General features: G+C 48.2%; 1 protein-coding gene across 2 annotated transcripts in view; it reads left to right on the top strand.

The window, feature by feature from the left end:
• The window catches only part of RANBP10 (RAN binding protein 10), an 86,577-nt gene that overhangs the window by 13,460 nt on the left and 51,326 nt on the right, over positions 1 to 21,791 (top strand). The window lies entirely within an intron of this gene.

Raw genomic sequence — 21,791 nt, 5'->3', positions numbered from 1 at the left:
TTTTGAGACGGAGTCTTGCTCTGTTGCCAGGCTGGAGTGCAGTGGTGTGATCTCAGCTCACTGCAACCTCTGACTCCCAGTTTTAAGTGATTCTCCTGCCTCAGCCTCCTGAGTAGCTGGGACTATAGGCACGCACCACCATGCTGGGTAATTTTTGTATTTTTGTATTTTATGGGGCTTCACCATATTGGCCAGGATTGTTTCGATTTCTTCGATTTCTTTTTTTTTTTTTTTTGAGACAGAGCCTCACTCTGTCACCCAGGCTGGAGTGCAGTGGCGGGATCTTGGCTCACTGCAAGCTCCGCTTCCTGGGTTCATGCCATTCTCCTGCCTCAGCCTCCCGAGTATCTGGGACTACAGGCGCCCGCCGCCACGCCTGGCTAATTTTTTTTTTTTTTTGTATTTTTTTAGTAGAGACAGGTTTCACTGTGTTAGCCAGGGTGGTCTCGATCTCCTGACCTCGTGATCCTCCTGCCTCAGCCTCTCAAAGTGCTGGAATTACAGGCATGAGCCTCTGCGCCCGGCCCAGTTTCGATTTCTTGACCTTGTGGTCCTCCTGCCTCAGCCTCCCCAAGTGCTGGGATTACAGGCGTGAGCCACTGTGCCTGGTCTGGCCTGTATTTTTTTGGATAGTGCTGGGGCCCAGGCCACTCATCACTGTAATGCCCTTCCTCTTAGTGGGAAGCCTACACAGAATTGGGCTCAGTCGGTGACTGCATGGCTTCCTGGGGAAGAGGCGCGTATGGATGCTTGCTGGAGGAGCAGTTTATACGTGGCAGCCAGTGTCATGATGGACTGTACCTTGCTTTATTTATTTATTTACTTTTTTTTTTTTTTGAGACGGAGTCTCACTCTGTCGCCTAGTCTGGAGTGCAGTGGTGTGATATCGGCTTACTGCAGCCTCCACCTCCTGTGTTCAAGTGATTCTTCTGCCTCAGCTTCCCTAGTAGCTCGGACTACAGGTGCGCACCATCATGCCCAGCTAATTTTTGTATTTTTAGTAGAGACGGGGTTTCACCATTTTGGCCAGGATTGTTTCGATCTCTTGACCTCATGATCTGCCCGCCTTGGCTTCACAAAGTGCTGGGATTACAGGTGTGAGCCACCGCACCCGGCTTCCTTTTTTTTTCTTTTTTTGAGACGGAGTCTCGCTCTGCCGCCCAGGCTGGAGTGCAGTGGCCAGATCTCAGCTCACTGCAAGCTCCGCCTCCCGGGTTCACGCCATTCTCCTGCCTCAGCCTCCGGAGTAGCTGGGACTACAGGCGCCCGCCACCTCGCCCGGCTAGTTTTTTGTATTTTTTTAGTAGAGACGGGGTTTCACCGTATTAGCCAGGATGGTCTCAATCTCCTGACCTCGTGATCCGCCCGCCTCGGCCTCCCAAAGTGCTGGGATTACAGGCTTGAGCCACCGCGCCCGGCCTTTTTTTTTTTTTTTTGAGACGGAGTCTCAATCTGTCCCCTAGGCTGGAGTACAGTGGTGCGATCTTGGTTCACTGCAACCTCTGCCTCCCGGGTTCAAGCAATTCTCCTGCCTGAGTAGCTGGGATTATAGGTGCGCGCCACCATGCCTGGCTAATTTTTGTATTTTTAGTAGAGGCGGGGTTTCACCATGTTGGTCAGGCTGGTCTCAAACTCCTGACCTTGTGATCTGCCTGTCTCGGCCTCCCAAAGTGCTGGAATTACAGGCGTGAGCCACCATGCCCGTCTATTTATTTACTTTTGGAGGCAAGGTCTTGCTTGCTTTGTCACCTAGGCTGGAGTGCAGTGGTGTGATCATAACTCATTGCAGCCTCAAACTCTTGGGCACTAGCAATCCTCCTGCCTTGGCCTATCAAAGGCTGGTATTACAGGGTGAGCCAGCACACCTGGCATTGACTATGGCCTTAAGTGGGCCCATTAGACTATGAAATAAAATTCCTAGCACTGAAAATTAGCCCTCATTTCAGACCTAAATATCAGTTGGTGTTTTTCCTGAACCATCTTCCAAGGATCATTTTGTAACTGAGGTCCCAGAGTTCCCCTTTGTTGTAGAGGCTGTTGATTTCTTTTCTGGGGCAGGTTCTGATAGCAACAAGATTGCCAGCCTGCTGCGCTGTGGCTAAGTTATTAGATGTCAAGATGAAACTGTCAGGTGAGATTCCAGAAGCCCCTGGGAGGTCTGGGGTTGGGGGGTAGTGGTGATTAGCCCTTTCACCTGAGGGTGGGCGGCAGCGCTGGAACCTTCCTGCAGTCTCCAACAGCCATCTCAGCCCTGAGGCTGAAGACCTTGTCTCTTCTCTCCTCTTCATCACTTCCTACCAGAGCCCTGTGGGTGTGGGGACATCCTGCTGATGGAGCTTAAATTAAGAATGTTCAAGCCCCATTGGCTCCCATATCCTATGCAGCAGTTCTTAAAAGTGCCCATAGGCTTCCCAGCCTGTGAAATATACCTTCTCTCTAAAAATAAATGGGTAAAACTGGGCCGGGCATAGTGGCTCACGCCTGTAATCCCAGCACTCTGGGAGGCCAAAGTGGGCAGATCACAAGGTCAGGAGATTGAGACTAGCCTGGCTAACACAGTGAAACCGTCTCTATTAAAATACAAAAAAAGTAGCCAGGTGTGGTGGCACGTGCCTACAGTCTCAGCTACTTGGGAGGCTGAGGCAGGAGAATCGCTTGAACCCAGGAGGCAGAGGTTGCAGTGAGCCAAGATTGTGCCACTGCACTCCAGCCTGGGTGACAGAGTGAGACTCCGTCTCAAAAAAAAAGAAAGAAATTGGTAAAATTGGCCAGGCTCTGTGGCTCATGCCTGTAATCACAGCACTTTGGGAGGCTGAGGTGGGTGGATCATGAGGTCGAGAGTTCAAGACCAGCCTGATCAACATGAAGAGACCCCCGTCTCTATTAAAAATACAAAAATTAGCCAGGCGTGGTGGCGAGTGCCTGTAATCCCAGCAACTCGGGAGGCTGAGGCAGGAGAATTACTTGAATCTGGGAGGCAGAGGTTGCAGTGAGCCGAGACTATGCCACTGCACTCCAGCCTGGGCAACAGAGTGAGACTCCATCTCAAAAAATAAAAAAAATAAAAAATTGGTAAAAGTAAAAACAGCTGGGTCTTTCTTTACTCTTATCATTTGCTGTGGGCTAAGTGTGGGACTTCTGGCCCCAACATGAGGCCAGAATACTCCTATGCTGTCCATTGTGCTCTGTGCCAGGGCCTCCCTTGTCATATCGGGAAAAGCCAGATGCGGTCCATGCTGGTTTGCAGGGCCATAGGGGTGTTCTTGGTGTGTGTGTGTGTGTGTGTGTGTGTGGTAAAATATATGTAACTTAAAATATGCCATTTTATCAATTTTCAGTGTATAATTCAGTGGTATTAATTGCATCCACAATGTTGTGCAACCATCACCACATCACTGTCTATTTCTAGAACTTTTCCATCACCCCAAACAGAAACTCTGTACCCATTAAGCAGTAACTCTCCATTTCTCCCTCCTCCTAGTCCCTGTTAACTTCTGATGTACTTTCTGTTTCTATGAATTTGCTTATTCTTGATAGTTCACGTAAGGGGAATCCTACAATATTGGCCCTTTTGTGTCTGACCCATTTCACATAGCATTATGTTTTCAAGGTTGATCTGTGTTGTGGCATGTTTCATAACTTCATTTCTTCTTTTTTTTTTGAGACGGAGTCTCATTCTGACACCCAGGCTGGAGTGCAGTGATGCGATTTCGGCTCACTGCAACCTCCACCTCCTGGGTTCAGTGATTCTGCTGCCTCAGCCTCCTGAGTAGCTGGGATTACAGCCACTGCGCCTGGCCCATTTCTTCTTATTTATTTATTTAGTTAGTTATTTTTATTTTATTTTATTTTTTTGAGAGGGATTCTCGCTCTGTCGCCCAGGCTGGAGTGCAGTGGCCGAATCTCAGCTGACTGCAAGCTCCGCCTCCTGGGTTTACGCCATTCTCCTGCCTCAGCCTCCCGAGTAGCTGGGACTACAGGTGCCTGCCACCTCGCCCAGCTAGTTTTTTGTATTTTTTAGTAGAGACGGGGTTTCACCGTGTTAGCCAGGATGGTCTCCATCTCCTGACCTCGTGATCCGCCCATCTCGGCCTCCCAAAGTGCTGGGATTACAGGCTTGAGCCACCATGCCTGGCCTAGTTGGTTATTTATTTACTTTTTTTTTTGGAGGTGGAGTCTCGCTCTGTCGCCTGGGCTGGAGTGCAGTGGCCGGATCTCAGCTTACTGCAAGCTCTGCCTCCCGGGTTTACGCCATTCTCCTGCCTCAGCCTCCCAAGTAGCTGGGACTACAGGCGCCCGCCAGCTCGCCCGGCTAGTTGTTTTTTTGTATTTTTAGTAGAGACGGGGTGTCACCGTGTTAGCCAGGATGGTCTCGATCTCCTGACCTCGTGATCCGCCCGTCTCGGCCTCCCAAAGTACTGGGATTACAGGCCTGAGCCACCGCGCCGGGCCTAGTTGGTTATTTTTAAGAGATATGGTTAGCCAGGCATGGTGGCTCACTCCTGTAATCCCAGCACTTTGGGAGACCGAGGCAGGTGGATCACCTGAGGTCATGAGTTTGAGACCATCCTGACCAATATGGTGAAACCCCATCTCTACTAAAAATACAAAAAATTAGTCAGGTGTGGTGGCATGTGCCTGTAATCCCAGCTACTCAGGAGGCTGAGGCAGGAGAATCACTTGAATCCAGGAGGTGGAGGTTGCAGTGAGCCGAGATCGTGCCATTGACTCCAGCCTAGGCAACAGAGTGAGACTCCGTCTCAAAAAAAACAAAAAGGAGAGATATGGTCTTGTTCTGTTGCCCAGGCTGGAGTGCAGTGGCACAATCATGGTTCACTGTATCCTTGAACTCCTAGGCTCAAGAAATTCTCTAGCCTCAGCCTCCTGAGTAGCTGGGACGGCAGGCATATGTCAACATGCCTGGGTAACTTTTTTTTTTTTTTTTTTTTTTTTTTTTTTTTTTTTTTTTTTTGAGACAGAGTCTTGCTCTGCCGCCCAGGCTGGAGTGCAGTGGCCGGCTCTCAGCTCACTGCAAGCTCCGCCTCCCGGGTTGACGCCATTCTCCTGTCTCAGCCTCCCCAGTAGCTGGGACTACAGGCGCCCGCCTCGTCGCCCGGCTGGTTTTTTGTATTTTTTAGTAGAGACGGGGTTTCACCGTATTAGCCAGGATGGTCTCGATCTCCTGACCTCGTGATCCGCCCGTCTCGGCCTCCCAAAGTGCTGGGATTACAGGCTTGAACCACCGCGCCCGGCCGTTTTTTTTTTTGTTTTGAGATGGAGTCTCATTCTGGTGCCCAGGCTGGAGTGCAGTGGCGTGATCTTGGCTCACTGCAATCTCTGCCTTCCAGGTTCAAGCTATTCCCCTGCCTCAGCTTCCCGATTAGCTGAGACTACAGGCATGCACTGCCACACCTGGGTAATTTTTGTATTTTTAGTAGAGATGGTGGTTCACCATGTTGGCCAGGCTGGTCTTGAATTCTTGACCTCAAGTGATCTGCCCACCTTGGCCTCCCAAAGCGCTGGAATTATAGGCGTGAGCCACTGTGCCTGGCCTGTCTGGATAATTTTTTTTTTCTCCTTTGAGACAGAGTCTCACTCTGCTGCCCAGGCTGGAGTACAGTGGTGCAATCTTGGCTCACTGCAACCCCCACCTCCCGGGTTCAAGCTATTCCTCTGCCTCAGCCTCGCAAGTAGCTGGGACTACAGGTGTGCGCCACCACACCTGACTAATTTTTGTATTTTGAGTAGAGATGGAGTTTTACCATGTTGGCCAGGCTGGTCTCAAACTCCTGACCTCAAGTGATCTGCCTGTGTCGGCCTCCCAGAGTGCTGGAATTATAAGTGTGAGCCACTGTGCCCGGCCTCCCTGGCTAACTTAAAAAACATTTTTGGGGCCGGTGCAGTGTTTCACGCCTGTAATCCCAGCACTTTGGGAGGCCAAGGCAGGCAGATCACGAGGTCAAGAGATCAAGACCATCCTGGTTAACATGGTGAAACACTGTTTTTACTAAAAATACCAAAAAAAAAAAAAAAAAAAATTAGCCGGACATGGTGGCGGGTGCCTGTAATCCTAGCTACTCCAGAGGCTGAGGCAGGAGAATGGCATGAACCCAGGAGGCAGAGCTTGCAGTGAGTCGAGATAGCGCTATTAAACTCCAGCTTGGGCGACAGAGCGAGACTCCATCTCAAAAAAAAAAAAAAAAAAAAAAAAAATTTGGGCTGGGCGCGGTGGCTCATGCCTGTAATCCCAGCACTTTGGGAGGCCAAGGCAGGGGGCTCACAAGGTCAGGACTTTGTGACCAGCCTGACCAACATGGTGAAACCCCTGTCTCTACTGAAAATGCAAAAATTAGCCCAGTGTAGTGGTGTGTGCCTGTAATCCCAGCTACTTGGGAGGCTGAGGCAGAAGAATTGCTTGAACCCGGGAGATGGAGGTTGCAGTGAGCCAAGATTCCACCACTGTGCTCCAGCCTGGGCAACAAAGTGAGACTCTGTCTCAAAAAAAAATTGTAGAGGTCAGGCGAGGTGGCTCACACCTGTAATCCTAGCTCTTTGGGAGGCCAAGGTGGGTGGATCATGAGGTCAGGAGATCGAGACCACCCTGGACAACATGGTGAAACTCCATCTCTACTAAAAATACAAAAATTAGCTGAGCGTGGTGGCACACGCCTGTAGTCCCAGCTACTTGGGAGGCTGAAGCAGGAGAATTGCTTGAACCCGGGAGGTGGAGGTTGCAGTGAGCCAAGATCGCACCACTGCACTCCAACCTGGTGACAGGGTGAGACTCCATCTCAAGAAAAAAATTTTTTTTTTTTTTTTTTTTTTTTTGTGGAGACGGAATCTTGCTGTGTTACCCAGGCTGGTCCTTGATACCTGGCCTCAAGTGATCCTCTTGCCTCAGCCTCCCAATGTGCTGGGATTACAGGCATGTGCCACCATACGCAGCCTAGAACTTCTTTCCTTTTTATGGCTGAATAATATTTTGTTGTACTTATATATACATCACATTTTGTTTATCCCTTCATCTATTGACGGACGCTTAGGTTGCTTCCACCTTTTGGTTATTGTGAATAATGCTGCAGTGAACATTGGTGTACATAGTGTTTGAGTTCCTGTTTTTAGTTCTTTTGGGTGTTCACCTAAGAATGGTATTGCTGGTCATATGATAATTTTTGTTTAACTTTTTTGGGGAACTACCAAACTTTTCCATAGTGGCTGCACCATTTTACATCCCCACCAGCAGTGTGTGAAGGCTCCAATTTCTCTACATCCTTGCCAACATTTATTTTATTTTTTAAAGCCTTGCTATCTTGCCTAGTCTGGTCTTGAACTCCTGAGCTCAAGCAATCCTCTTGCTTCAGCCTCTCAAGTAGCTGGAACTTTTACTGATTGATTGAATATGGCGTCTCACTCTGTCACCCAGGCTGAGTGCACTGGCACTATCTCAGCTCATTGGAACTTCTGTCTCCCGGGTTCAAGCGATTCTCCCACCTCAGCCTCCCAAGCAGCTGGGATCACAGGCATGTGCCACCACGCCTGGCTAATTTTTGTATTTTTGGTAGAGACAGAGTTTCACCATGTTGGCCAGGCTGCTCTCGAACTCCTGTCCTCAAGTGAGCTGCCTGCCTTGGTCTCCCAAAGTGCTGGAATTACAGGTGTGAGCCACCATGCCTGGCCTATGTATTCTTTTTTTTTTTTTTTTTGAGATGGAGTCTAGCTCTATCCCCCCAGGCTGGAGTGCAGTGGCTTGATCTGGGCTCACTTCAACCACCACCTCCCTGGTTCAAGTGATTCTCATGTCTCAGCCTCCTGAGTAGCTGAAATTACAGGTGTGTACCACTTTGCCTGGCTGATTTTTGTATTTTTAGTGGAGACAGGTTTCACCATGTTGGTCAGGCCGTCCTCGAACTCCTGACCTTAATTGATCTGCCCGCCTCGGCCTCCCAAAATGCTGGAATTTCAGGCGTGAGCCACCGTGCTTGGCATGGAACTTTTAAATTATAGCTATTCTAGGTATGAAGTGGTAACTCCTTGTGGTTTTGATTTACATTTCCTAATGATTAGTGATGTTGAGGATCTTGTTATGTACTTATTGTATGTGGCTATCTGTATATCTTCTTTGGAGAAATGTCTGTTCAAGTCCTTTGCCTATTTGGGTTGTTTGTCTTTTTGTTGTTGAGTTATAGGAATTCTTTCTTTATTTTCAATATTAAACCCTTATCAGATCTATGATTTGCAAATACTTTTTCCTATTCCGTAGGTTGTCTTTTCACTGTCTTGATTCTTCTCTTTTTTTTTTTTGAGATAGGTTTTTGCTCTGTTGCGTAGGCTGGAGTGCAGTGGTGCAATCTTGGCTCACTGCAGACTTAACCTCCTGTGCTCAAGCAATCATTCCACCTCAGCATCCCAAGTAGCTGGGACTACAGGTGCATGCCACCATGATTGGCTAATTTTTAAATTTTTTGTAGAGATGGGGTCTTGCCATGTTGCCTAGGCTGGTCTTGAACTCCAGGAGTCAAGCAGTCCTCCTACCTCCACAGCCTCCCAAAGCACTGGTATTACAGGTGTGAGCTACCATGCCTGGCCTCCTGATGATGTCTTTTTTTATTTTTTTGAGATGGAGTCTCACTCTGTTTCCGAGGCAGGAGTGCAGTGGCGTGATCTCAGCTCAGTGCAATCTCCGCCTCCCGGGTTCAAGTGATTCTCCTGCCTCAGTCCCCCTGAGTAGTTGGGATTACAGGCATGGACCACCACACCCGGCTAATTTTTGTATTTTTAGTTGAGACAGGGTTTTGCCACGTTGATCAGGCTGGTCTCGAATATCTTACCTCAAGTGATCTGCCCACATCAGCCTCTCAAAGTACTGGGATTATAGGCATGAGCCCCAGTGATGTCTTTTGATGCACAGAAGTTTTAATATTAATTAAGTCCAATTCATGTATTTTTCTTTTTGTTCATCCTTTTTGTATCATCTCTAAATCCATTGTGAAATCTGAGGTCATGAAGATTTACCCTTACGCTTTCTTCTAAGAATTTTATGGTTTTAGCTCTTTCCTTATTTATTTATTTATTTATTTATTTATTTATTTATTTATTTATTTATTTTTGAGACTGAGTCTCACTCTGTCACCCAGGATGGAATGCAGTGGCACGATCTCGGCTCACTGCAACTTCCGCCTCCCGGGTTTCAGTGATTCTCCTGCCTCAGCCTCCCGAGTATCTGGGATTACAGGCACCTGCCACCACGCCTGGCTACTTTTTTTGTATTTTCAGTAGAGATAGGGTTTCACCATGTTGGCTAGGTTGGTCTCAGACTTCTGACCTCAGGTTATCTGCCCGCCTCGGCCTCCCAAAGTGCTGGGATTACAGGCGTGAGCCACTGTGCCCAGCCTTTATTTATTTATTTATTTATTTATGAGACGAGTCTCGCTCTGTTGCCCAGGGTGGAGTACAGTGGCGCGATCTCGGCTCACTGCAACTTCTGCCTGCCGGGTTCACGCCATTCTCCTGCCTCAGCCTCCTGAGTACCTGGGACTACAGGCGCCCGCCAACACGCTGGCTGATTTTTTATATTTTTAGTCAAGATGGGGTTTCACTGTGTTAACCAGGATGGTCTCAATCTCCTGACCTCGTGATCCGCCCGCCTCTGCCTCCCAAAGTGCTGGGATTACAGGCATGAGCCAATGCGCCCGGGCTGTTTTTTTTTTTTTTTTTTTTTTTGTAGTGCCACTGGGTCAGTGTCAGATTTTTGGCCCAGGGCCTTACCTCTTATATTTAGATCATTTTCTTTTCTTTTGTTTTTTTTGAGATAGAGTTTCGCTCTTGTCATCCAGGCTGGAGTGCAATGGCGCAATCGTGGCTCACTGCAACCTCCGCCTCCTGGGTTCTAGCGATTCTCCTGCCTCAGCCTCCCAAGTAGCTGGGATTATAGGCATATACCACCATGCCCGACTAATATTTTTTTTTTTTTTTTTTTTTGAGATGGAGTTTCACTCTTGTGGCCCAGGCTGGAGTGCAATGGCTCGATCTCAGCTCACTGCAACCTCCACCTCCCAGGTTCAACCAATTCTCCTGCCTCAGCCTCCCGAGTAGCTGGGATTACAGGCATGGGCCACCACACCTGGCTAATTTTGTATTTTTAGCAGAGACGGGGTTTCTCCATGTTGGTCAGGCTGGTCTCAAACTCCCAACCTCGGGTGATCCTCTTGCCTTGGCCTCCCAAAGTGCTGGGATTACAGGCGTGAGCCACTGTGCCCGGCCTAATTTGTAGTTTTAGTAGAGATGGGATTTCACCATGTTGGTCAGGCTGGTTTCAAACTTCTGACCTCAAGTGATCCACCCGCCTTGGGCTCCCAAAATAGTGGGATTACAAGTGTGAGCCACCTCACCCGGCCTCAGCCTGATTTTCTTATGTTGAGTCACCCTTGCCTTTCTGGGATAAATCCCATTTAGTTGTGGTGTATAATCCTTTTAATATACTGTTGGATTTAGTCTGCTACTATTCTGTTCAGGATTTTTGGATCTGTATTCATCTATATTGCTCTGTAACTTTTTTTCCTTTGATATCTTTTTTTTTTTTTTTTGAGACAGAGTCTTTCTCTGTCACCCAGGCTGGAGTGCAGTGGCGCAATCTCAGCTCACTGCAATCTCCGCCTCCTGGGTTCAAACAATTCTCTGCCTCAGTCTCCCGAGTAGCTGGGACTACAGGCGCCTGCCAGCACGCCTGGCTAATTTTTTTGTATTTTTAGTAGAGATGGGGTTTTACCATCTTGGCTAGGCTGGTCTTGAACTCCTGACCTTGTGATCCACCCGCCTCGCCCTCCCAAAGTGCTGGGATTACAGGTGTGAGCCACCGCACCCAGCCTGATGTCTTCTTAGTGACTTTTTGATTGCTGTTCCAGGGTCTTCCTCATCTTGGCTTTGCATCTGGGCACTGCACATTTACAATGTGCACAGACACTTTTCTGTGAAGAACTGAAGTCTCTAGGTCAGAGCTGGGAAGGAACTTAAGAGCCTTTGGTTTAACCTTTCCTCTTCTAATAAGGAAACTGATATGTGGGTTGAAATCTAAGACCCATAGTCCTGAATTAGGCTGGAGTGTCTGAGATCAGTCTTTCAGAGTCAAGGGTGTTGTGTTTGGAGCCTTGCTGCGAAGTGTTCCTGTCACCTCAGAACTCTTCAGGAGGCAGGAAGGGAAGTCAGACTTGTTGCCAAAAGGGTTCTCTGTGTAGGGTTCTCAAACTTGCTGTCAAGAGAGGGTGGTAGAGTACAGTAAAGGGGTCATCTCCTTCCTGTGGCCTTGTACATATCTGGAAGGTGTGAGAGTCAGGTGGCCCTGGTTTCTAAGGTTCTGTCTTCTGTCCACCACCAGGCCTGCCTGGGTCGCAGAAGAAACTCTAGTCAGTTGGAGCTGTGCTAAGTCCATCTCACTGCAGCAGGGTCTCCTGCGTGTGTGCTCTGTGCACAGCTTGGGACATACTAGGTGCCATGTGAGCCGGAGCCCCAGTGCCTCTGCTCAGCAAGGGTTTTGACTGTTTCTTCTGTTTCTGAAGCTGTACTGTTGTGATGCAGCCTCTGCCCTTCTGTCAAGACTTGGGGTGCTAGGTGGACCAAGGAGCTGACCATGGAAACCATGTTCCCTAATGTGTCCCCCATCACTGAAATATTGTCCTGGGGTGATCCAGAGAGAGTCTGATGAGTGAGAGCCAACAAACTCTGCAGTTTGTAGCCATTGCTCTTAAAGGTGGTTTTTAAGCGATGGCTCTTAAAGTGATTTTTGGCCCAGCACAGTGGCTTATGCCTGTAATCCCAGCACTTTGGGAAGCCGAGCTGGGCGGATTACATGAGGTCAAGAGTTTGAGACCAGCCTGGCCAACATACTCAGTCTCTACTGAAAAAATACAAAAATTAACTGGGCGTGGTAGCGTACACCTTGTAGTCCCAGCTACTTGGGAAGCTGAGGCAGGAGAATTGCATGAACCTGGGAGGCAGAGGTTGCAGTGAGCCAAGATTGCGGCACTGTACTCCAGCCTGGGTGACAGAACAAGACTTCATCTCTAAAAAATAAATAAATAAAATAAAATGGAAAATAAAATATTTGGTTGGGTGCGGTAGCTCATGCTTGTTGTCCAAGCATTTTGGGAGGCTGAGGCAGGCTGATTGCTTGAGCTCAGGGGTTCAAGACTAGCCTAGGCAACAGGGCAAATCCCCGTCTCTAAACTACCCAGGTGTGGTGGCACTCACCTGTGGTCCCAGCTATTCAGGGGGCTGAGGTGGGAGGATGGCTTGAGCCTGGGAGGCAGAGGTTGCAGTGAGCAAGATCTCACCACTGCACTCCAGCTTGGGAGACAGAGTGAGACCCTGTCTCAAATAAAAAAAAATAGAAATTAAAATTTAAAAATTGTAAAAAGTAATTTGTGTTAGTTGTAGAAAATCTGGAAAACGAGAAAAAGGAATCCAAGAGGACTAGACTGTACTTGCAGCCCTCCATATGACTGCAGGGTTTCAGCAGACTTGCTCAGGTGGCAGGGCTGGGTAGACCCCCTTGCTTGGGTGGCAGCATGGACTCCCTGCCACCTGTAGTGGATGGTGGGAGCTTCTGGGTGGACTCATGAGTGTGGACAGCTGTGGGCCTTTGCTGCCTGCTTCTAGGTGCGGTTGCTTCTCTATCTTGTGTTCTGGTGGATCTCAACTCCACTTGGTCCAAGCAGCGCCTGTTTGCTGCCCTCTTCTCTCTTGAGCTAGATGGGGCAGAGTAGCTGTTCTTGTATCTTCAACTAGCATTGTGGTTTTGGCAGGCAAGGGTAGGAACTGAGAAGTTATAGGCCCACTCGTGGCGTCACTGCCGCGAAGAGCTTGTCTATTGTCTCTCTGTGCTTACTTCCTGTCTCACCTCTCTGGCATCATGTCTCTTCTCCACTTTCTGCCATATAGAAGAAAGGAGTAAGTCAGATGGCTTTACCTTACTTTCACTTGTGTCATAGCGTAAATAATTCCCTCTCCAGCTCCTTAAATGTATCCTGCAGTTAGAAAAGGAGGCCCTGGTAGAGAAGTGTTGGGAGCTAAGTTGCTCTGTCTATTCCAGTCACCTGCTCCGGGAGTAAGAGCTCTTGTTGCCGTCCTCCCTCCCAGGCTGTAGCGGTGAGTGTTCCTAGCATAGCCTGGCCCATTACCAACTAGGAAGCAAATACTCACCTCCTTTCTCCTTGGTAATCTCAAGTAAACAGACGTTTGTTTTAGATGTCCTGAGATGTAGGCCTTCCAGAATGGCCTCCTTTCCTTACGAGATCCTGATGCTGGAAGATCCTCCGGTGTATGAATGAATGGACAAAGTGGGGTTATCCCTTCATCCACCTTCAGCCCCCGGCACTGCGCCCAGGTGCTCCTTTGTCTGATCCTGTTGAATGGCTGCACTGGGGGCTCTCCAGCTTCATGGTAATAGCTGATGAAGTAGGTTCTGAGAGCACATGAGACATGCCAGTGGGCATGTGGTGAACTCAGTGGTGGAGGTGAGATTGGAGTCTGGGATTGTCAACTGTATTTGCTCCATGGAGCAAATACATGGCATCAATGCCAGGGCTAGAGAGCACAGCTGGAGAATGGCTGCTGCTAACTCTGGCTGAGCACTTTGGCTCTAGTATTTCCAAGTGGGTCTCAGAGAATTGACCTTTCCTTGGTGCCTGGTTGTGCTGGGCAGTGTCTTGGGCTTCTCTAGCCCCTCTCCCACCCAATAAATTCACTGTGTTCTAGAGAGCACTTGCCTGTCTCCATATCATTCCACTGCTCCTGTCTTGCCCTTGTCATCTTCCATGGGAATAACTCTGGAAATATCCAGTTTTGGTTCTTCAATCCATTTTTCAAATATCAGCTGTTTGATTAGCTGTGCCCGTTGTTTTTTTAGAGACATAGGTGGTCTTGTTATGTTGCCTAGGCTGGTCTTGCACTCCTGGCATCCAGTGATCTTCCCGCCTTGGCCTCCCAAGTAGCTGGGATTGTAGGCTGAAGCCACCATCCCCAGCTTAGACCCTTATGTGGCTTGCCATTTACCTCTCATGAAGTTCAGATTCCTTAAGCTAGCATGCAGACTGTGCATGCACAGCCCATTTCCTGATCCAGCTAGGTCTGCCCAGACTGTAACCCTGTCACGCTGAACTTCTCTTAGTTCCCTGACCATGTGGCTGCTTTCTTGCCTCTATGCCTTTTCACATTCTGCTGTGTTTTTTTGTTTATTTGTTTGTTTTTTGAGATGGAGTCTCGCTTTGCTTCCAGGCTGGAGTGCAGTGGTGCGATCTCGGCTTACTGCAACCTCCGCCTCCCGGGTTCAAGTGATTCTCCTGCCTCAGTCTCCCGAGTAGCTGGGACTACAGGCGCCCACCACCACGCGTGGGTAAATTTTGTATTTTTAGTAGAGATGGGGGTTTCGCTATGTTGGCCAGGGTGGTCTCGATCTCTTGACCTCGTGATCCGCCTGCCTCAGCCTCCCAAAGTGCTGGGATTATCGGCGTGAGCCAGTGTGCCTGGCCCACATTCTGTTGTTTCTGCATGGACCATGATCCTCTTTCTCCTCTCATCTCCTTTACCAGGCCTTGGCTCAGCCTTCACTTCCTGAGGGAATTCCTGACTTTGAGTCAGCACACCTTCACTCTCTGGCTTGCCCCGACTTGACATTAGAACTGTTGGAGGGCAAGGATTGAGCCCAGGCCCCCATCCATGTGTCCCCAGCACCATACTGGGTACAGGGGATTTTTGTTGATGACATGAATGACTGGAAGAACCTCTATGAAAAGAAATTTATCACACCTGTTTTTACTGAATTACTCAACGTTAGCAAGGACCCAAGAGCTCCTAATAACTCAGCCATATTCAAGAGCCTCCAGAGATCAATAGAGGAAGGGTAGTGTCAGTGGCCTCCTATGGGGATTCTTCCTGTTCTATAGATGCAAAGATATTGTAGTATGTGTACAGGAGAATGAGTTTGAGGTTTTTATTACGCCCTTTCCTTATTTTTTTGTCTCATTCTTGGCAGCTCAAAGGGTACAAAGTGGTATCTCACTGTTTTTTGTTTTTGTTTTTTCCTTTGAGAGAACGTCTGGCTCTGTCACCCATGCTGGAGTGCAGTGGTGCCATCTTGGCTCACTGCCACCTCCACCCACCCCAGGCTCAAGCCATCCTCCCACCTCAGCCTCCTAAGTAGCTGGGACTACAGGTGTGCACCACCATGTCTGGCTAATTTTTTTATTTTTGGCGGAGACAGGGTTTCACCATTTTGCCCAGGCTGGTCTCGAACTCCTGGTCTCAAACCATCAGCCCTCCTTGGCCTCCCAAAGTGTTGGGATTACAGTCATGAGCCGCTGCGCCCAGACTATTTTTAATTTATTTATTTATTTATTTTTTTTTTTTAATTTTTATTTTTTGGTGACGGAGTCTCGCTCTGTCGCCCAGGCTGGAGTGCAGTGGCCGGATCTCAGCTCACTGCAAGCTCCGCTTCCCGGGCTCACACCATTCTCCTGCCTCAGCCTCCCGAGTAGCTGGGACTACAGGTGCCTGCCACCTCGCCCGGCTAGTTTTTTGTAGTTTTTAGTAGAGACAGGGTTTCACCGTGTTAGCCAGGATGGTCTTGATCTCCTGACCTTGTGATCCGCCCGTCTCGGCCTCCCAAAGTGCTGGGATTACAGGCTTGAGCCACCGCGCCCGGCCTATTTTATTTTTCTTTTGACACAGTGTCTCACTTTGTCACCCGAGCTGGAGTGCAATGGCATGAGGCATTGCAGCCTTGACTTCCTGGGCCTCAAGCTGTGCTCCCACCTCAGCCTCTCAAGTAGCTGGGACTACAGACAAGTACCACCATGCCCAGCTGATTTTTATATTTTTTTGTAGAGATGGGGTTTTGCCATGTTGCCCAGGCTGGTCTTGAACTCCTGAGCTCAAGCAATCCACCTGCCTCTGTCTCCCAAAGTGCTGGGATTACAGGTATGAGCCACTGTGCCCGGCCTCATTGTAGTTTTGATTTGTATTTCTGTAATGATAGTGATGGTGAGCATCTTTTCAGGTGCTTGTTGGCCACGTGTACACCTTCTTTAGGGAAACATCTACTCAAGGACTTTGCCCCTCTCATTTTTTTTTTTTTTTGAGACAGAGCCTCGTTCTGTCGCCCAGGTTGGAGTGCAGTGGCGCGATCTGGGCTCACTGCAAACTCCGCCTCCCGGGTTCGCACCATTCTCCTGCCTCAGCCTCCCGAGTAGCTGGGACTACAGGTGCCCGCCACCGTGCCCGGCTCATTTTTTTGTATTTTTAGTAGAGACGGGGTTTCGCCATGTTAGCCAGGATGGTCTTGATCTTCTGACCTTGTGATCCTCCTGCCTCGGACTCCCAAAGTGCTGGGATTACAGGCGTGAGCCACCGCGCCCGGCTGACCCCTCTCATTTTTTAGAGACCGGGTTTTGCTGTGTTGCCCAGGCTAGTCCCAAACTCCTGGGCTCAAGCAATCCTCCTGCCTCAGCCTCCCACATTGCTGAAACTACAGGTGTACACCACCGTTCCTAGCTAAAAGTTTTAAAGTTTGATGAAGTTTATCTATATTTTCTCTTGTTGCCTGTGCTTTTGCCCAAGAAATTATTGCCAAATCCAATGTCATGAAGCTTTCTTTCAATGTCTTTTCTTGAGAGTTGAAGTTTTAGCTCTTATGATTGGGTCTTTGATCCATTTTGAGTTGATTTTTGTATATGGTATAATGTAAGCAAAAAACTTTCTTCTTCTTTTTTTGTTTTAGACAGAGTTTCATTCTTGGTGCCCGGGCTGGAGTGCAGTGGAACGATCTCGGCTTACTGCAACCTCCGCCTCCTGGGTTCAAGTGATTCTCCTGCCTCAGCCTCCCAAGTAGCTATGATTTCAGGCATGCGCCACCATACCCGGCTAATTTTGTATTTTTAGTAGAGATGGGGTTTCTCCATGTAGGTCAGGCTTGTCTTGAACTCCGACCTCAGGTGATCCGCCCACTTTGGCCTCCCAAAGTGCTGGGATTACAGGCATGAGCCACTGCACCTGGCCAAACTTTATTCTTTTGTTTGTGATTATCCAGATGTCCCAGCATTATTTGTTGAAAAAACTGTCATTTTCCCATCTAATGGTCTTGGCATCCTTGTTGAAATCAGCTGACTGTACCTGTGAGGGTTTCTTTCTGGGATCTCTATTCTATTCCTTGGACTGTATGTCTATCTTTATGTGAGTCTTACACCGATTTGATTATTGTAGCTTTATAGTAAGTTTTGAAGTCAGAAAGTGTAAGCCCTCCAACTTTGTTCTTTTTGAAGATTGTTTTGACTATTTCTGTCCCTCAAGATTCCATATGGATTTTTCTATTTTTGTGAAAAACATCATTGGGATTTTGATAGGGATGGCCTTGAATCTGTATATCACTTTGGGTAATATTGACATCTTAACAATAGTGAGTCTTCTAATCAGTGAACAGAGGATGTCTTTCCATTTGTTTGTGTCTGTAATTTCCTTCATCAACATTTTATAGTTTTTAGTGTCTTTTGCCTCCTTGGTTAAGTTTATTTACTTTTAATTATTTTATTCTTTTTTTTGGGCGAGGGGATGGAGTTTTGCTCTTGTCCCCCAGGCTAGAGTGCAGTGCTGCGATCTTGGCTCACTGCAACTTCCACCTCCCAGGTTCCAGCAATTCTGCCTCAGCCTCCCGAGTAGCTGGGATTATAGGCATGCACCACACCTGGCTAATTTTTGTATTTTTAGTAAAGATGGGGGTTTCACCATGTTGGTCAGGCTGATCTTGAACTCCTGACCTCGTGATCCAGCCGCCTTGGCCTCCCAAAGTGCTAGGATTATAGGTGTGAGCCACCGTACCCAGCTTAAGTATTTTATTCTTTTGATGCTATTGGAAATGGAATTGTTTTCTCAATTTTTTTTTTTTTTGATTGTTCATCGTTAGTGTGTAGCAACACAACTGAAAAGTGAGAAATAGGGTAACTTATTAGTTCTTTTTTTTTTCTTTTTCTGTTTTTTGAGACAGGGTCTTGCTCTGTCACCCAGACTGGAGTACAGTGGCTCCATCTCTGCTCATTGCCACTTCTGCCCCCAGGTTCATGTGATTTTCCTGCCTTGGCCTCCTGAGTAGCTGGGATTACAGGCTCCCGCCACCACGCCCGGCTAATTTTTGTATTTTTAATAGAGACGGGGTTTTGCCATGTTGGGCAGGCTGATCTTGAACTCCTGACCTCAGGTGATCTGCCTGTCTTAGCCTCCCAAAGTGCTGGGATTACAGGCATGAGCCACCACACCTAGCCCTGCACCTGGCCAATTCTAATTTTTTTTTTGTTTGTTTGAGATGAAGTCTCACTCTGTCACCCAGGCTGGAATGCAGTGGCGCCATCTCGGCTCACTGCAAGCTCTGCCTCCCGGGTTCATGCCATTCTTCTGCCTCAGCCTCCCAAGTAGCTGGGACTATGGGAGCCTGCCACCACACCTGGCAAATTTTTTGTATTTTTAGTAGAGACAGGGTTTCACCATGTTAGCCAGGATGGTCTTGATCTCCTGACCTCGTGATCTGCCCACCTCGGCCTCCCAAAGTGCTGGGATTACAGGCGTGAGCCACTGTGCCTGGCAAGTTTTTTGTTTTGTGCAATCTTTAGGGTTTCCCTTTCTTTTCTTTCCTGTTTTTTTTTTTGGAGACAGGGTCTTACTCTGTCACCCAGGCTGGAGTGCAGTGGCACAGTCTTGCTTACTGCAGTCTTGATCTCCTGGGCTCAGGTGATCTTCCCACCTCAGTCTTCTAAGCAATTGGGATTACAGGTGCACTTCACCATGCGCACCGAATTTTTTGTATAGACAGGATATCGCAGTGTTGCCCAGGCTGGTCTCGAACTCCTGGGCTCAAGCGATCCTCCTGCTTCGACCTCCTAAAGTTCTAGGACTACAGGCATGAGCTACCGCACCCTGCAAGGTTTTCTACATATGGGAACATAGTCATCTGTGAACAGAGATAGTTTTACTTTCCAATTTGGATGTCTTTCATTCCTTTTTCTTGTCAAATTGCTTCACTAGAACTCCCAATACTGTCTTGAATAGAAGTGGTGAAAGCAGGCATCTTAGATGAAAGGCTTTCAGTCTTCCACCATTGAGTATGATGTTAGCTGTGGGTTTTTTTAAATTTATTTTTTGAAGCGGAGTCTCGCTTTCTCACCCAGGCTGGAGTGCAGTGACCTGATCTTGGCTCACTGCAACCTCTGCCTCCTGGGTTCAAGCGATTCTTCTGCCTCAGCCTCCCTGGTAGCTGGGAGATTACAGGCGTGTGCCACCACACCCTGCTAATTTTTGTATTTTTAGTAGAGATGGTGTTTCACCATGTTGGCCAGGCTGGTCTCAAACTCCTGACCTCAAGTGATCCACCTGCCTCGGCTTCCCACAGTCCTGGGATTACAGGTGTGAGCCACAGTGCCTGGCCAGGTTTTTCATATATGACCTTTGTTGTGTTAAGGTAGTTTCCTTTTATTCCCACTTTTTTGAGTGTTATTGACATGTAATTTAACATGCTATACAAGTCACCATTTAAAGTGTACAATTCAGTGTTTTTTAATATATTCACAGGGTCTGCTTTGTTTCTCTCAGATTGGTTGGATGATAGTCTTCAAGTTTATGAAGAGTTTCTGGAAGATAGAAGAGTGCATTTTTTGGTAGCTTTAAAACACCATGCTTTTGGAAAAGACTTAATGTTACCCAGTATTCGAAGAGTGGGGGCTTATTCTCCTTGAATCCTGACTCAGCTGTGACCTCATTGGAGTATGCAACCTGGGCTCCTGTGGGACTGCTCCCTGTGTCATTGACACGTGGAGGTGGAATGGCGCCCAAATGTGGGTGTCAGCTTCCTCTGGCTGCTATCCCCTTAGACAGTCCACTCAGATTCTCAACTTGAGGCAGGGGTTTGTACAGAGGCTCCAGACCATCCACTAATAAACACCGTCTTACCTGTGGAGCAGAGTCTGTAGGAAGGTGTTTAGGGCTAGCTGCTGGAGAAAAGAGAGACTTCTCCTATGGGGAGGCCTAAGCAATTTGTGTTTTGAGCACAGGTGCTTTAGTGATTCCTCATTCCCATAGAATGTTGTGGAACCAGTTGCAGCGACCAAGCATAACTCTTCTTGAGTGACCTTTGACCTCCCCCTTTGCACATGTGCTCCAAACATAAACTCTTACCTAGTGTCAGGAAACCTGTGTGCCAGGGATGGAATGACATGTGGTGTTGGGCGTAGCCCCAGGCCCCTCTGAACAGGGCATGGTGAGTGGCTGTTGTCTAAGTCAAGGAAAGCCCTGGCTGTGTTGCCCTTGTGCCTGTTGGACTGCTGACTGCAGGGCAGCTGGGGTCGTTTGCTGCTTGTTCAGCTGAGGTACTGAAGGAATGGAGACTGACTTTTAGCAGCCTCTGCCATGTAAAGTCAGGAAGCTGATTATTTGGGCTGCAGTTTTTCTGGAAAAATGTTCAAGTTTTAATCTAATGGGAATTCTGCCAGCAGGCTAAGACACCTTCTACTCCTGATGGTCCTTGAAGCTAGCCCCTCTGGCAGGAGGTGGCTAGGCAGTTTGTGTGTTTCTGGGAATGACTGAACAGTCCTGTCCAACTACAGGCTATATTGGTTCATGTCTTTGACCTTTAAGGATCCAACTCTGTTTCAAATGCTGCTTAAAACAAAGCAGAAGACAAATTCCCTTTGAACCATGAAACTCCCTCTTTGAAGTGCTGTTCCTTTTGCTTTGCTCCTTTCCCTTCTCTACCTTTTTCCCTAAGCCATGTGGGCCAAGTTATCAGGGCCATATATTGGGTTGTATCTTTTCCTGGTTCCTTCCCAGCATGATTGGGATAGCTGGTTTCAGAGGAAGGTGAGTAGGTCAGAGCCTTCCCTCCCTGCCTGATCCTTTATTTGGGTAGTAGAGACTGCTCCCCCAAATATAGTGGTGCAGCAACCCAGAGAAAGGCAAAAGGGCATTTACTGCCAATAAAGGACTGGCAGGGGCAGTATATTAAGCCTTTTTAATGTTACTATAAAGAAATAACCTGAGACGGCCGGGCGCGGTGGCTCAAGCCTGTAATCCCAGCACTTTGGGAGGCCGAGACGGGCGGATCACGAGGTCAGGATATCGAGACCATTCTGGCGAACACGGTGAAACCCCGTCTCTATTAAAAAATACAAAAAAACTAGCTGGGCGAGGTGGCGGGTGCCTGTAATCCCAGCCACTTGGGAGGCTGAGGCAGGAGAATGGCGTGAATCTGGGTGGCGGAGCTTGCAGTGAGCTGAGATCCGGCCACTGTACTCCAGCCTGGGTGACAGAGCGAGACTCCGTCTCAAAAAAAAAAAAAAAAAAAAAAAAAGGCCAGGTGCGGTGGCTCAAGCCTGTAATCCCAGCACTTTGGGAGGCCGAGGCGGGTGGATCACAAGGTTAGGAGATCGAGACCATCCTGGCTAACACGGTGAAACCCCGTCTCTACTAAAAATACAAAAAACTAGCTGGGCGAGGTGGCGGTCGCCTGTAGTCCCAGCTACTTGGGAGGCTGAGGCAGGAGAATGGCGTGAAACCGCGAGGCGGAGATTGCAGTGAGCTGAGATCTGGCCACTGTACTCCATCCTGGGTGACAGAGTGAGACTCCGTCTCAAAAAAAAAAAAAAAAAAATACCTGAGACATGGTAATTTATAAAGAAAAGAGGTTTCATTGGCTCACAATTCTACAGGCTTTACAGGAAGCATGGTGCCGGCAAAGGCCTCAGGAAGCTTACAATCACAGTGGA

This window comes from Rhinopithecus roxellana, chromosome 20, assembly GCF_007565055.1.
Source record: "Rhinopithecus roxellana isolate Shanxi Qingling chromosome 20, ASM756505v1, whole genome shotgun sequence".
Lineage (NCBI taxonomy): Eukaryota > Metazoa > Chordata > Mammalia > Primates > Cercopithecidae > Rhinopithecus > Rhinopithecus roxellana.
Note: the sequence above shows the minus strand (reverse complement) of the source record. Positions and strands in the feature narration are given on the sequence as shown.